General features: G+C 39.7%; 1 protein-coding gene across 1 annotated transcript in view; it reads left to right on the top strand.

Moving 5' to 3' along the window:
• Nucleotides 1-14,034, top strand: part of strbp (spermatid perinuclear RNA binding protein) — a 77,462-nt gene that overhangs the window by 24,595 nt on the left and 38,833 nt on the right. Inside the window, 1 exon segment of the mRNA XM_020605984.1 lies at nucleotides 4,861-4,961. The gene's annotated coding sequence lies outside the window, so the exon portion shown is untranslated.

Raw genomic sequence — 14,034 nt, 5'->3', positions numbered from 1 at the left:
CTCTCTCTCTCTCCCTGTACCTTTCTGCAGGTTGCCCTGGCCCTAGAGCTCTATGTCTCTGACGAGCAGTCACCAGCCACATCGACCTGATCAGTGTTTGATTGTTGTGTCTTGTTGCTTTTCTTCTTTTGTCTTTCCTCTATCCACTCACCCCAACCGGTCGAGGCAGAAGGCCGCCCACCAAGAGCCGGGGTCTGTCGGAGGTTTCTTCCATTAAAGGGAGTTTTTCCTCCCCACTGTCGCCAAGTGCTTGCTCAAGGGGGATTTGTTGGGTTTTCCCTATGTAATAATATTGATAACAGTAAGGTCTAGACCTTACTTTGTAAAGTGTCCTGAGATGACTTTTGTTGTGATTTGGTGCTATACAAATAAAATTTGATTTAATTTGATTTGGAAAAATGGTATTTTATGTTTCTGAACTCATGCATGTACAGAAGAGCATCACTGTAATGAAACTGTTTCCTAATGGAGATTATGTGGGTTACGGTTACATGTAATATATTTAAATTGAGTTTGGGATACTCTGTCACATCACAGTTACTATTAGGGTGAATGAATATTTTAAAAGGATTGTCATTTTAATTTTATTTCACAAATTGAATAGCAAAGCACATTTAGAATTAAATGAAATGGTCTATTAGATTTTTATGAAAGCACACTGGTGTTTCACAGTGGAATCAACTAATGACGTGTCAGTCTCACTTAGACTCAAAGCAAAAAAAAATAAAAAACCTCAGGTTGCATTTTCACTGACTACAGTATTAAAATAATATACTGTGCTTCAGAGTAAGAGATTATCAAATAAGTAGCATCAGCTTCACTCCAATAAGGCCAGAGTAATATAAAGCCCTATGGTTAGAGACAACACAAAGTAAAATCATAAAACACATCACCTTATCATTAAATAACAGGAGCTACTCATTTAGTTATTGTACTTTTATAATATAATACAATATAATATAACATAATAGTCTACCGCTGCTGAGCTGATTGTAGCAGTGATGCTATGGTGATTTTTGGCAGGTTTAAAGGCATAATTCCTTTTTTAAGAAAGCAAGATTTGTAAATGTTTCTGTTTAGAGTAAGCATTTGTATAAAGCAAACCTTGGTTTTGTGTTCACACTTCATTAAGTGTATTATTATTGGCTGTGGTTCCCTGTCTGGATAATGGCTCCATCACTACACACTACACTGCACTGGCTCAAAGTGATGCAACAACCCTTCTATTCAGAAATTCTCTGAGTGTTTCACTAGAGACGAAGACATTGCAAAGGCACCTGCACTCACGAGAATCCAAACGTAAAACTCATAAGAGTTGGAAGGTCAGACAATGTATCTCATGAATTCAAGGGCTTTGTTATCCTCAAAGGCACTAGGTGAGAATTTTCCCATTAATGCCTGTGGAAATGAACAGCTTAATGGTGGGGGTGACTCATACAGCTGGAGAGTGCTTAGCTTTATTCAAGGAGATGGATAGCGGGCTTTGCCCTGCATGCTTTCATCACCAAGCAGGGGATCTCATAACCTTGACCTTGGTAGTCGTGCAGTTGGAGAGACAAGAAAGCAGGCAGCGTTACTGTACCGGACAGACACGTCAGTTTCAGTGTTTTATGTGGGCATGTAAACTTGTGTGGAGATTCGGTGTAAATGTCCATGTTGCTGTGTACACATACAGTATGTTCACAAATGTGAGTCTTTTGTTTTGTTACATTTCTCCCATCTTCTCTGATTTAAACATGACAATCACTGGCACTAGCAATCTGCGACTAACAAGCTGAATTTCTTTCAGGCTGTTAAGTCAGGGTCTTACTTCATTTACTCTTGCATAAAATGATGTCTTTGTTTATCCTTCATTGCACCATTGCTTCCCAGTTTGACACCTAGCTTTTGATTTCAGTAACGGATTATAAATGAGATGTGGAGGGTTTGCAAATTAAATACTGTTTATTAAACAAGGCTTATTTTTCTTCCTCATGAGAACAATATTGAGAATGTGTCACTGGAGACTGGTGTCTGACAGTATGTCTCCATTAACCCCTGAAGAAGTGCTCTGCCCCTAAGACAAGATGACAGACCTATGACTAGATGTTTTTGTTGTTGTTGATTGCTCCATTTACAGCCATGCCATACTTTACCTCTGCCTAATACATCTCTCAGACTACCTGGAGAGATGATATTTAGATGTAATAGTAGTATCTCTAAATCCAGTATGGAAGTTTTGTTTGTAATCTGATTCATATGTGGATTCCATGTTGGATATACTGCACAGATTGTAACACCTGTTAGTATCAAACTGTCAATACTGCAGTGGATTGCAGGTAACAGGTAATAATTTTGCTTGGAAAATTGATTTTGAGATCTACTGTCTAGTTGTTTTAATGTGCTTATAATGATGCACTTGATTTTGCTGTATATGGATTTAGGTAATTGGCCTGCACTCAAGGTGTGTATTGAAAGCACATGCTAGCAGAACTTTGGTTCAGCTTTACAAGGACCCATATTTGTGTGGACATTTGCCAGTGCACACGTGTGCACCAGCAGCACTGTACGTAACTGTCCTGTTTGTATTTGCTTATGTGCAGGTAGCAGAGTTACAAATAGACTGGGAACCAGTTTGTCTTGTAGGACCATAACATTACATCAAGTACACAAACCAACACCCACCTCAGTTATGCTCCATTATCCAAGGTGTGATCACTTCTCCAAACAAGACAGCAAATACTCTACATTTGCTCGGCTTTGATTTTCTTGGCTGTGTGATCGTGTCTCATATTTGCAGGTGTGTGAACCACTGGTTTGTCAGGATGTCACACGTCTCTACACAGTCAGGGATGTACTGTATATCTCTGTATTAATGTCTGGTAATGTGTGTGGTAGTGCTGTTTCATTGAATTAACCACACTCATAAATACTGAGCAAAGCAGATATTTTGATATTTCCCAGTTGCCCATCAATAATAGTTGTTCTCATTGATTTATAATAGAATGAATTAAATTCTACAAGATTATTTAATGACTCTAGCTGATTCATCAGTTAATGGTGCCTTAAGGGGTTTTACCAAATTTTTAAAAAAGCAGGCTACAGTGACTTAGCTAAAAATCACAACACATTTTTACAGATGTAAAATATTAATAATTTACAAGACACTGCCCTACAGGGCAGCCAGTAGCTCATAGGTTTTTTTAATGCCCCTGATTTTAGTCTTGCCCCATTTTCCACAATCTGTTACTACTCGTAGACCACAGCTGCACTTCTAGCCATCTGCCATCGCAACATGATTTATGTTATTTAATTCCAAAATTGGGGCATTTGATATATGTATGATCTTGAAATCAGTGGCGCCTGCAGAGTTACATTTTATAGTTCACACAAGAACCGCCTGCCAACAGTGAGAAAAGTAAATGCTAAGTAGCCTATCTTGTTATAAAAAGATAAGCTGTTTTTCTCATTTTTATGAGATAGGTTCACATTAAAATGTTATTTTTTCCACTCTTACAAGCTACTGTATTTTGTTGTTATAAGGTGAGCCCTGCACAGCCTGCAGTGAATGACAGCAGCACACACACTGACTCTGAGCAGCACCTGCTTAGCTCATTCATTTCTGCAGCCTCTCTCATCAACACCCTCCCATACAATGAATGGCTCTTAGGCGATGCTCTCCAGCCAGACGAGTCCTTGAGAATCACTGATATGACACTTAAACCCATGCAAAATAGGTACCACACAAAAATAACACATGAATGCAGCTCATTGACCATGATAAATAAATAAAAAATACCCTGCACATGTCCTGATGGTGTTACAGGCAGAACTGACAGCAGATAAAGTTAGTGTGTGGCTGCTGTTACTCACTGGAGGTAGAAATGATATGATCCACTCTAGGGGAGTATGTTCCCACATTGGCCTAAAATTTGAGCAAAGTAAAATAATAGTAATGTACACAGTACACACAGTGCGTACAGGATTACAGCTACAGGCGCCACTTCTTAAAATGACTGAAATGATCATGAATAATTGATACCCTGAGCTGAAGAGAGCTGCGCTGCTACTGCACATAAATCAGAGTGCAAAACAACACTAAACACAAACTCAACAGTAAATGTGTTTTCATGCTGGTGGGCTAATACAAAGTCAACACTCACTATAGCTTGGTTTCACATTAGAAAGAGCATAGGGTATGGATTTTATTGTGAAATAGCAGCAGGGGGTCTCAAATGTGGTAAAAGAGGTTTCGACTGAAATCAGTAGTTGAAATTAGATTTGAATATTTGGGAATATAAAAGAGTTTACTTCAGTCTGTCCCTTCTGATGCTCCCTTCTTTTATTCTTCTCTTTCATCCATGTATCCTATTAAAATGTATATTTCTTTCATATATCCCTAGTTCCTTCCACCCTGTCCCTGCTACCCTTTTTAATTTTTTTATTCAAAGACTGGAAGGGGGAAAGTAATGTAACAGCAAGGGTCTGTTGTGAATCAGAAGTGAATCAGTCACACTTGAATACACAATAATTACTCTTAACACATTCAGAGATTAAAGATGAACATGCCCGGGTTCCTGTTGGCCTAATATTTGAATCATTCAACCTCTCATTTTTTACTGTCTCTCTATCCTGCATTGAAAACTGTTTTCCTTTAGGTAGCAGTTGATTGTATACATGTTAGTGTGTGTGCATGTACAGTATGCAAGGGTTAGCATGATACAGTACTTACAGTACTATTGAAGTAAACAAGCATATCTTTAGTTGCGCCTCTTTTTTCCTCCACCTTTGATGCCAGCTGGTCAGCGTGTGATTCCGTTTCAAAGTTGAACATGATCCTTAAGTGCTGTCGTACTGACCTTTGAACTTGTGTCTTCTCAGGTGCTGAAGCCTGCGTGCTCTGACTTCGTGACTTCAGACAGACAGACCAGCTGACAGTGAAAAAGAAGCAGGCAGATAAACACATAGGAGGACAGAAGGAGGTGAGTGAAATGAAACAGAATCCATTCTTATCTCTTTGTTTATATATCTCTGGTCACTGTGTCCACAGTCTGGCTTGCTCTATATGTGAAGGGCGGCTACCAGGCTCGGTGGCTCATTGTTTACAGTGCTGCCCAATCATCCAGAAAACAAGAGAACATCTGTAGCACAGAGATTGGTGAGCCTACAGCTGAGTGTGTTTGCCTGTGTGTGTGCGCATGTATTTGTATTTTTCTCTTACTGGCCACTGGAAAAATTCAAGACAATTACGCTGAGGATGTTCATAAGGAGCAAAGGACTTCTGCTTATTTATGTGGTAAATTCTCCCAAGGACACCATCAAATCAGGGGTAATTCTTCATCCAACAACTTAGAGAGTGACAGAGGGGGTAGGGAGTCACTGACATACATGTTGAATGTTGTGTTGTATGTTATATGAAGTGAGTCTCCCTGTTCACCTATTCTTAACCCATCTATGTATCTGTACCCCAGCCATATACAGTATGCTTCAGAATAGAAGGCCCGAGCTCATCTCATAGCCTTCGCTATTGTGGCTGCACACTGAGGATGCTTTTAGGTTAGGCCCATGTCTTGATCACAGCGAGTCAGGGGCTGTGGTCCTGGTGGTAGCAGTTCACTCACCACTTTGGTAAACTACCTACTTAAGTATGTAAAGTAGCTTTTATCCAGTTCACCTAGCAGCCATCCCCACTATCATCTCTGTGGGAGTGTTTGGGGTCTGCATGTGTGTGTTTATGTGTAAATAATTGATTACTTTGGAGGTTTTAGTGGATTGCTGGTCAGACTGAAGCAGGCAGAGAAAGCTGCTGCACCGCTCTGCTTCACAGTGTGCCTAACACAACATAACTAGAATGCCTGCTGCACAGTGGGCTCTTTATGTTGTGTTGGCTGGCTTGTTGGTGTAAAGTCAGTTTTTATTAGTGCTGCTGAAAGGATAAGCTATTAAACAGTATCACACTTTTAAAATGTGAGGATTAGCTGCTTTTTTTCTATTTTATATTATTGTAAATTGAGCATCTTTCATTGTGTTTTCTGGATAAAACAAGTAGTTAAAGCAGTTAGCGCTGGTAAATTACGGTGGGCATTTCCTGAATTTATGACATGTTATAGCCTAAATGATTCATTGATTGCACTAATTATATTCATCGACACAGTTACTGACAGTGACAAGCATCAGAAGTTGCATTACATTGTGTTTACTAGGTTCAGAGTAATAGCTCAAACAGGGTTTTCTGGTTATTTCATATGAGTGAGTTTCACAGAAGTGAAGATGATGCAGTGTGTTTCCATGTTCCACCTTCACTCAGCCCTTCTTCTTTCCCCCTTTCCCCCTCTTTTTTTCAGACTTTCCTCATCTGCTGCCTCCTCCACAGTCATTTTTTTCTATGCTTGTCTCTGTTTCTTTCTTTATCTTGGCCTCCTATCACTGGCTGACTTTATTTCTTTCTGTCTTACTGTGTATTCTTGCTTTTCCTTCTCATGTGTCATTCCTTCTCTCTTTCTTGCCCCTTAGCCGCAGTGTCCTTGACAAAGCAGTGACTTTGCCGGTGAGCGCGGCAGAGTGCATCACTCTCTCTCTCTCTCCCCCTCACACGCTCTCTCTCTGACACTCACTCAACCCCCTGAACACACACACACAGTATATGTCCATAGCAACACTGTCTAACAGAACCAGCCCTTCTAACTCTCTTTCCTTTACTCCCCATAAATAATTCATCACCAGTAACATTGGTATTACTTTATGCAAATATTGACAAACCTATAGCAAGGAAAATCTGAGACAGCAGTCTCCTGTGTTGAGCACAATTCTTGACCACTTTGCTTTTCCAGAAACATATAGTAAATCATCAACAAACTGCTGATACAAGCAAAATATTGTTCCTTAGCAATTCCCCAAGCCAGTTGTTCCAAAGAAAAGCAAAGGATGTTGTGTACAGTAGTTATTCATTTGTCATTATTAGTGTTTTTGGATACTTGGCAGTGACATGCTGTGTAACATAAAAGTTGACATCATGTACGTTAAAAGAAAAGAAAGTACATTCAAAGTCATTTAAACTTTCAGCTAGATGGCATTTAAGAAAATGGGTGTTGGGTGCACAAGTTCAATTACTCTTCCTCAAGATGTGCTGCCGCCTTATGACAAATTGCCCCTCAGGTGATACTGTAGTTAGCCTGCCAGCATGGCAACATGGAAACATGATCCCCCTGTGCCCTGCTCCTGTTAAAGGTGCCCTCCACTAAACTTGGATCATGACAGCCCATTGTCACAGTTTCCGTAGCATTTGAAATATAAATGAAGTCTGATTGTCTAGTTGTAAGATGAGATGTTATAGCTTGTTCTCTTTGGTCTCTGTTTTCCATTCACAGAGTGCATATAGGGTCACTACTTTTTCGTGCTGCATTATGTGTTTTCTGCTGGAGATCAAGTATCTTGTAGTTAGCCGGTGTGGATGCAGTGCTGTATAAGGCAGATGTGTTTTTTGTAATTGCATCCTGAATGTTGAGCTTAGGTGACAGTCAGGTTGAACTTATATAGCCCATTATATGTAAAGTGCATTGATAGGCTGATATTTTTATTCCTATTTTTAAATTCTAGTGCATTTTATCTGCTATTTTCAACAATGTGATATCTATATTAACACATTGAGTGCCGCCATGTTATCTCTCTCACTCTTCCTTATGTTTGTCCCACGTTTAGCTGAAAAATGCTTTTGTAACCATAGCAACCAATTCCAAAGGGAAAAGTTGAGGCTGAAACTCTTTCTCACTCTCTTTTCCCTCCTTTGTCTCATGCCTGGTTGCAATCTAATGGTCTCCCCACACACACTGGCACTAGCACATCAAAATCTGAAGAGAGAAGAGATGCTGTTTGTCACAATAATGACTTAATTACAGAGTTGAGTTTGAATTTTGTCCTTTCTTTTCCCAGACATGAGGAGGCAGAATCATTTCAGAAGAAAAATTGGATTGCACTGTGACCATGTGGGCTACTAGGTGGTATATTTACTGTAGTGTAGGTTTCTGGGAGGCTTTTCTCCCAAGAATAGGGATAAAGTCGGTGTAGGGAGGAGATTCAGGTGGACAAATGGATCAACAGAACAGAACAGACTTAAACAGCCGATCCCTGTGAATCCCTGTGACTACCAAGACCCTAGGGTATGGATTTTACTGTGGCCTAACCAAATCCATAATTATAGTAACATAATAAAAGGGATTTAATTTTTAACACTGACAAACTATGTAATTTTGGAGACAGGGATTTTATGTAAGAAAAAGTGTGTGTGTCATTCTGGAGAGACATGGACAAACGGCAGATTTTGTTGTTTTCATCTTTGTCTGCAATGACTAAAAATATGTATTTGTGCTTTTTGATTAGTTTTTTTTTTCTCCCTTTTGCTATAAATCATGGCAAATGTAGGAAAGTAAATCTCCAGGTCTCAAAATAAGTGGAATTTTCTTTTAATCTTTCAATTATAATCTGTGCCTTTAATTGCGATGGCCTAGGACGAGACACAGTCTCCAGGATAAACTGGGCATTTTTGTAGTAATTAACTATTGATAACTAGTCCTCTTCCTTTGGCTAGGTAAAGTTTGTTTTAGTATTAATATGAAACATTTTGTTCAGTGCTGCTGAATAACCTCAGCCTCTGTCTTTTTCTGTCTTACTAATATCTCATCCTCCACACTCCATACATACATATTGCAGTTACTGCTGTTCCTCGCTTCCCCACACACTGCAAGCCTTTTCTGACTCTCTTATTCTGAATAATTCTACCCTTTCCCTCCCATATTACCCTGTTTCTAACCCCCTGTCTTCTTTCTCTCCCAACCTACTTCCCAGTCAAATCCCACCCTTCCTCACTCCTCCTTTTCCTTCCTTTCTCCCTCTCTGTCCCTCTGTGTTCTCCCCTGAGTCGGCAAGACAGACAGGAAGGAAGTGTCTAATGAAACGGCCATATCGAGCACACTGCTCAAATTGACCTGCAATGAATGGAGTCACTGATCAGTTCCTGCTAAAGCAGTGCAGATGAAGTCAGGGAGCTGGGAGAGAGAACGGAGGCAACAAATGTAGCACACTGTTTCTGAACACTACTGTCAGACAGATTTCATGCACAAACATGTTTTTTTTGCCGATCTGTGGATGAAAGTGCAAGGTAGACAACGTATATGCCTGTGTGTTTACTTGGGAACTCATGCAACTGTCGTTCTGTTGCCCGTGAGCTTTTTTTGAAACAGTAGATGAGTACAGAAAATCAAAATGTTCTGCTGTATTTTGCCTGAAAGTGATGCAAAGTCCATGAATTCAGTCATTTCAGCTGAAGGGGGGAAAACAGAACAGAGAGGCAACAGCTAAAGTGAGTGGGAAAAAAAACATAAAAAGACTGACTGACAGGATGTAGATGTACTCTAAGGTAAGTGAAGGTGTATTTATTAATGCCTGAAACATTATAAGATTATAGCTCTGGGTCCATTCAGTGAAATTCATTTCTTAAAAAATACTTGATTCTAATCTGCTGAACTGGCACCACCCACCACACTTGTGCTTTTATTAATGGAAATGACCAGAGAGAGGGACACTACATGTTTGCGCTTGTTAATCTGCCCTTGTCTATTGTAGAACTGAAGCCCATTAGGGAGTTGGTACACATCCGGACGACCTTATCTGTCTTCACAAATCATAATGTACAGAATACTACATTTCATAATTGGGAGGGTTTTAACAACATTTTATCAACAACAGTGTCTGACCTCAATTCTGAAAAACCTGCTTTCTGTGACCCATTTTTGGGCTGTGACCTCCCCCACGCTTTGAAAATAGTTTGTCCAGGAGGGTGACCAAGAGCTGCTGCAGAATGTGTGATAAAGTTTATGGACACCTATTGGAATAAAGCATTTTCAGCTGTTGTGATAAAATAGCCTCACTAATGGAGAGGCTGCTTCTCAGTAAGAGATCTGAGATCTGAGAGCATGTCCCTCCCTTCCACCCTTAGAACCTTTCATTAGCCCCACTTTAAAAACTAAAATCATTATTCTGGACTCTGCTATTTATGCTCTATATCGATGTTTACCTGTCCATTTGCCCTTAGAATCGTTAAGTGATGTAAGGAGAACAGTAATTGACTCAGCATTAATTCCATACATTTAAGAACAGGTGCTGTGTGGTTGTAATGTTTGTTTGTGTATCTATTTATTTATAGTTTCAATAGGATGGAGCAATATTCCACTTTTTTGTATTTTATTTATTTATTTCCTTTGCTTAAATTCACTGGCTATGTAAATATGTGTTTACAACCCCTTACATATGCACAAACCTGCTTGGACACACACTCTCAAAAGGGTAGGGGGTTTGACAGCTCTGTATGTTGGCAAACATGAGCTTAGTAGTGAAGAGCATTTGAAGCAGGATTAAGCTGCTAAGCATTAATATAACAGACAAGTAGGCCAGAGACCACTAGGATATCATTTACACTGCAACAGTCAGTGTCAGTGTACACGCGTCTATGTGCAGTAATATGTAAAACAGGTGCGGTACAATGAGGTCTGCAGCAGTTTATTTGTGGAAAATAAAGGAGGAAATTAGCAGGAACCACACAGTGTATGCACTTTCACAAGTCCTCTCACAGATTATGGGCTGTGGAGCCTCGGCAGAGCCCTGGCAGGACCATCTGTTCAGCACAGCAGGAACCTACAAATGCGTGTGTGCACACACAAACACACACATACGCAGTAGCAGCATGCTTCAGTTCTGGCATAGTGATAGTCTATTTATTCCCCACTCTGACGCACAGTACTCAACTGTGTGTGTGTGTGTGTGGTGGTGGGGCAGTTAAGTTTTCAAGTCAGGTAACACTTGGAAATGACAGGTGTACCTGAGATGGCTGAAGCTACAGTGGGCTCATTTTAAGATGATGCTAAAGCACAAACCTGTATACGTTCACTACCAGTCAAAGGTTTGGACACACTTTTCCATTAAATCCATTGAGAAAGTGTGTCCAAACCTTTGACTGGTAGTAGACAGTTAGTGAGACACATACACGTGTGTGCTTAGTCAGAAATACGTTCACGTACAGTATGCTTGTTAGCTTATGAACCTAAGTCTTTCTGGATTGTTTCCACCATCACCACATTCTGCACACGCATACAGATTTCTCCATTTTAAAAATCAGCTGAGGAGCATTACACTCCCTTGTCAGTGTTATCTGTTTCCCTCCCAGGAGTAACATCAGCGTTTTCTCTGCTTTCTGCCATCTCATCAATACTCTGTATTTCTGAGTCCAGGTGCAGGCCAGTGGAGGTCAAAGCCCAGTGCAGTAGTTACAACATATGCAGGGTAACAGAGTGGCTTCCATCGAGGTGAGGCTGTGGGCATTAGTGACTCACTTCTTAATTGCAGGCTCTCAAAAGAAGCAAAGGCATAATTAAAGGTATGAGCCACTGGACTTAAAAAATCTGTTACTGTGGCACAAGTGGCCATCACAGCAGCAGGACTATAGGAAGAGGGTTAACAATACAAGCACCAAAGTATGTTGTGCATTTAGAAAAATAGCTAAACCTGAATGCTTTTCATTAGGAAGAAAGGAACTGTAGCAAAAGGCTTTGTGCTCTATTTTATCTGGATAAAAAGAATATCTGTAAAAAAAATAAAAAACAGTACGGGCTTATGTCAGCATATCATCTCAAAAGAAAGAATTAAACAAGCACAAACAAAAAAGGATGACAAGCAAGGATGTAAACCAGTTGGAAAATGTAAGAGATATAAGACGACTCTAAGATACACTGGAACAGAGCAGGTGCATAAGTTGAGATCAGTGGGGAAATCAATGTGGTCGGCAGGAGGAGAAGTAATTGCTTGTGTGTGTGTGTGTGTGTGTGTTCAGTCGAGCGTGTGTGTCCTCAGTTGTACTGAGCAAAAGCATGTTAACTTATTCATGAAACAGATAAATTCATCTAAATGACATTTTGAAATTGGATTGGTTTGCCATTTCTGAAAATATCAATAAATTAAACATTTATATATTTTTTAAAAAATCTTCTAGTGTTTCACTATGTAAACAAAGAAAAAGAAATGCAGGATAAATATTTTTAATATTATATCAACTTCAATGAAATGTTAATTAATTGTTAAAAATGCTTTCTGTAATATCTATGAATAAATATGATATGAAAAACAATGTTTTTCTGCAAGTTGCTTGGTGGTTTTGCATCTTAAAATAACATCTTTGCCGACTCTGAGGTGCTGATTCTTCCTACGCACATCATAGGTAAAAGTTTAGTCTGCAAATAAATTATGAAAATTTCACCCGAGGAGCAAGAAAAATAATGTCCAGGGTGGACCCCGCCTCTCGCCCAATGTCAGCTGGGATTGGCTACAGCTCCCCCATGACCCTCTTCAGGATAAGCAGTATAGATGATGGATGGATGGAGGGAGATGAGGAAATGAGAGGTTGTCATTCTGAAGAAGTGATGGAAAAAGCAAAGAAGGAAGATTATGCAGGAAAGGGACATAGAAAGAACAGACTGCTGCTTTGCTAGCTCCTCTGTAGTCAAAAATCTAAACGTCTCTCCCTCTGTCTCTATCCCACTGTCTCCTTCCAGCAGAGAACTTGCAGAGCAAACAGACATCTCTGTCAGCTAACACCTATTTAGACAATATAAGTTTCTTCACAACAGAGGTGGTTAGACAGAGAGAAATGGGAGCGTGACTCTGCATCCATTCTGTTTGTTGTGTGCCACCTGCTGCTAAATGTTCCCTTATTCCTGTGTGCTGGTATCTGTGTGTGCCTGTTTGTCCAACTCATCACCACACACTTTTCCAGATGTTTTCCCAGATGCAAACATTATGGCACCAATAAACCAAGAGTCAGCCACACACAAGTTGAGTATTAATATTAACACACAGGCTACTCACATACTCAGCATTTCAAGTGTATAATGAATGTTTAAACATGACGGTCCCAAAATAGCATCGATGAGGAAAGCTTTCACGAGACCAAAAATACCTTTTATTTATTATGTGAGAGAAAACAGAAATAACATCACACAGACTTCACTGCCAGAATCATCAGACATATTTATACCTGCCCATGTTTCTATAAAGATTCATTGTGGGTCTGCTTCACCAGAGTTCAACAAGATGATTAACCTAAAAGATGAACCAAAACTCAAACTCCAGATTAATCAACAATAAAAAATATTTGTTGCAGCTGTAAATTCATAGAAACACATCTGTCCCTCTGTCTCATACAGTGGCCTGAAAATATATAATAACAAGAAAACAACACTCAGTAAAGTACAGTATGCTGTACTTTAAGTGAACACCCATGCACACGTGTAGGTGGATGTTAGGACCTTCCGCAAAATAAGAAGGACGCTTTAGCAAAGCAAATAACGGGGGATCGATGGCTAGTGAAATGAGATGATTGTTTATTCCAAAAACTATGGCAGGAAGATTTTTCCTGGAACAAGGCTCGAGGCTTTCTTGGTTGTAATCATAATATAGATGGTTATTATAGTGGATAATTAGTTTTGAGTTTTCTAAAATAAAAGAGATATTAACTCTGGGACAATAAAGTCAAGACGTCTTTTATCATTCAGAATTTAATAATGTGCCAGTAGGTTTTGAATGTGGCTGTGAAGTTAAATTTCTCCTCCCTCTGCTGTGGCACGTAATGACAGTGTGTCTAGAACTGTGGTATCCTGCTGGCACTTGGGCTCATGAATAAAACAGCTGAATTCCAACAATGCTGCAGCCACCAAACATGACGGTCAGCAACATTCTCTGAAAGCAGAATATTACAAAAATCTGATAATGGGATTACAATATTAAGCGGAAAAGCACAACTCTACAAGGGAATACACTGTGAAAATAAGCTCCTGCAGCACTAATTAATACACTTTCTCAGGATTTTGTCAGTCCTCTGTCTCCTTCGCTCTGTCTCTTCCACTGCTCGTGTTATTTGATGGTTATCATATGAGAAAAGTGTAAATTGCCGCTCAGAGCCATCTCAGCAAAAAATCCCCAGCTCTGCTATCTCTCCTTCATCTTTCAATCATT

The sequence above is a fragment of the Monopterus albus genome, unplaced genomic scaffold, assembly GCF_001952655.1.
Source record: "Monopterus albus unplaced genomic scaffold, M_albus_1.0 scaffold75.1, whole genome shotgun sequence".
Lineage (NCBI taxonomy): Eukaryota > Metazoa > Chordata > Actinopteri > Synbranchiformes > Synbranchidae > Monopterus > Monopterus albus.
This window is presented reverse-complemented; position numbering and strand designations above follow the sequence as displayed.